Below are 3,402 nucleotides of genomic sequence, written 5' to 3'. Positions count from 1 at the left end.
TTGTTGTGCAGAGTGCCCTCAAGAGTCGGGTTGCAATAAGTGGCGCGCCAACTAAAATAAAACATGCGGAACTCTGAACTGACTGGACGCGCCCTTGCCTTGGGCCATTCCTTGGTTCTTCCACACCAACTTCTTGAGGGTATCATGGAGGTAGATGGATACATACAGGTATGCAACACTTGTTTAGCCGAGTATTATTTCTGTAGTAAATATTTTAGCGGAAATTTAAAAGGTTACATAATTTCAGTTTGTGCTGCTCGTCGCTGAGTGACTTGGTATAGTATACACATAATGAATGTTTATGAGTGCAATGGTGCAATTGTTCATGAGTTGAAAGATGGTATACACATAATGAATGTTTATGAGTGCAATGGTGCGAATATGTTCATGAGTTGAAAGATGGAATGTTCTATTCAACGAGGCGGAGCCGAGTTGAATGGAACATTCCAGCTTTCAACGAATGAACATATTCGCACCATTGCACGAATGAAAAACATTCATTATTTGTTTTATATAACATCCAAGTAGAACTTTGTCATTTTGATTGAAAGAAACAACTTTCAAAACAAACAATTTCAACTGTAGAAGCCGAATGCTAGTAATTTTACTATGCCTTCTTAGGTAACACCTGCTGCGTTACCAAAGACACGCGCACGCAGTGATGTTTTTACTCAGCTTTTTCGTTCCATCCGAAAAGTACCATTGCACGCTGGCAGCGTGCCAGCGTGCAATGGTACTTTTCGGATGGAACGAAAAAGCACGGCGAGTGACTCAGCGTGCAATGGTACTTTTATTTGCTATCACGTGACGGACAATCCTCCAATCAAATGGCAAGGATCTGTTTGGGTGTTATATAAAATGTTCTATTCAACGAGGCGGAGCCAGCCGAGTTGAATGGAACATTCCAGCTTTCAACGAATGAACATATTCGCACCATTGCACGAATGAAAAACATTCATTATTTGTTTTATATAACATCCAAGTAGATCTTTGTCATTTTGATTGAAAGATACAACTTTCAAAACAAACAAAGCGTAGGCCTCCAATTTTTAATTGTAGAAGACGAATGCTAGTAATTTTACTAATATGCCTTGCTGCGTTACCGAAGACAACGCGCACGCAGTGATGTTTTTACTCAGCTTTTTCGTTCCATCCGAAAAGTACCATTGCACGCTGGCAGCGTGCAATGGTACTTTTCGGATGGAACGAAAAAGCACGGTGAGTGACTCAGCGTGCAATGGTACTTTTATTTGCTATCACGTGACGGACAATCCTCCAATCAAATGGCAAGGATCTGCTTGGGTGTTATATAATATTAGTAAACCCCCAAATATTTTGTATTCAAAGGAGTATAATTAGAATGTTAATAATTATTTTCGTGAGTTAAAACAAACCTTTGTGTTTTAATGTGTGTAACTTATTTATTAGGCGGCTCTACCCAGTCCGTTGTACTACTGTAGCTGCCCAAGTCGGAAATCCTCCATTTGTGTATACATATTTTGAATTCGAACATATATATATGATCCTTGGATTGACTGTCACAATAACTTTGTAAATGTTATTACATTTCAATCATCCAGATTCCATGGGCGAGACTTTATTGAGTAGGGCCTATTGTTAATCTAAAATGAATTATAATTAATAAATGCTGGTATATGAAGCTAAACGACCTATTATATTATAACTGTACTTCAAATATTCCAGCTTATCCAAAAACAGAGTGCCCACTATTTGTACGGGCTTACGGGAATTTGAAAAAAGACCCGGATCGCTTTTAAAGAGCTATGTACTATTAATAGCGTTGCTTGAGCATCTTTTGGTCATGTGGTTTCGGGGACATTTTCGGTCCCAATGTAGCACAACCCAGTGCTATGCGTTTTTTAACACAAAAGTCTTCTGTATCGGAAGTTGACCTATCACACGGGCGCCCTTATGCTACATGAATTGGAGCTTGTGTTTTGTAGATTGTGATGATGAAGAATGTAATGGGTGTTGGTTGGAGCTAGCTGAGCTGAGAGTATAGAGACACCAATGGTGACCAGTTATCCATTGCTAGCTGCACGATTGTAAAATCTGCTCCTCAGCAATAGTGACGTGAAATTACCATGACAACGCCTTTAGTATTCAGTAGCGCATCGCAATTACTGTCATAAAATTAATGTTTATCAAAAACTTGCTATCACGTGGGAATTAAGATAACGAAATGAAACGTCTTATTAGTGAGGTGACTCAGCGTAAAGACAGATGTCATTAGAAGAAATGCTTTTAGAAAGATTTTGTCTCTTGTCCAGACCACTTGCTAACATAATTACACGCAACCAAAATGGATTGAAAATCCACCGTGAGAAAGAGTACATTACTCAAGAGCTTATGTTTGCAACAATGCAATGAAATAGTATTCATATACTTTGATTTACTACTATACAGCAGCAATTTCCGGTCGAGGAAATTGCACAATGTCATGTGTAATCGAGACAGGTTTGGTGGAAGCCACTCAAGGGTTTAGTATTCTCTACTCAACGAGTACCGGCTTAATTTCAAATGATAAATCATCTCATAAAACGTGCTCCAATTTATATCCATAATCCGCCGACGATGATTTCTGCATATTATTCACATAGGCATAATATAACCACATTATTTGGTTCACTACTAACTAGTACTTATACGAACCATTTTGAGACGAATATCAACAATTTTTGAAAATGTACACAATATGAAATTTTACCAACTTGTTTTTGTTGCAAAGACAGTTTAACCATTAAATTCGAGTTTGATTTTATTTCCGAATCCATTCCAGGTTATTCCTTCACAACTAAATGCATTTGAGGTGGATTTACTTCTTCATATTAATACCATGTTCTGACAAATATCTAAATAAAATATTTGTCATTGTGAGGTTTGTAGGCACACTTAACAAGCTACCGTATATTCTTTCAATGGGGTTCACAATAATCCCTAATTTGGTTTCTTTCTTGTGCCTAGAACATGGGGGGGGGGGGGGGGGGGGGCAGAATGAGTCACCCTAACCAGGGTCTGTTCCCCTCCGTTACAACCATGTGCCGCCCCAAGCATATAGTGGGGGACTCCCACGTCTTCTATGAAGCTGATGATGTTTCTTCTAGCTACCTGTCCCCTGTCAGCTCAACCAGAGGGAAATATGATCAATTCGTAGAGACAAGACATTCTGCAGTGTACATTCGCTACTTATAGTTTCATGTAATAGGCTGGTTGTTGTCTTAGGGCGTGTGCCTCTGGTGTTTTCGTTTTTGGTCTGATCTGTATAGGTTATTCACCTATAAGGGGTAAATTTAAAACGTACTAGGTTTATCCCCTGTTAAAAGTGACTAAAAGGCAGTGGACACTATTATTAATTACTCAAAATAATTATTAGCATGAAAC

Source organism: Asterias rubens, chromosome 4 (genome assembly GCF_902459465.1).
Source record: "Asterias rubens chromosome 4, eAstRub1.3, whole genome shotgun sequence".
Classification (NCBI taxonomy): Eukaryota; Metazoa; Echinodermata; class Asteroidea; order Forcipulatida; family Asteriidae; genus Asterias; species Asterias rubens.
This window is presented reverse-complemented; position numbering follows the sequence as displayed.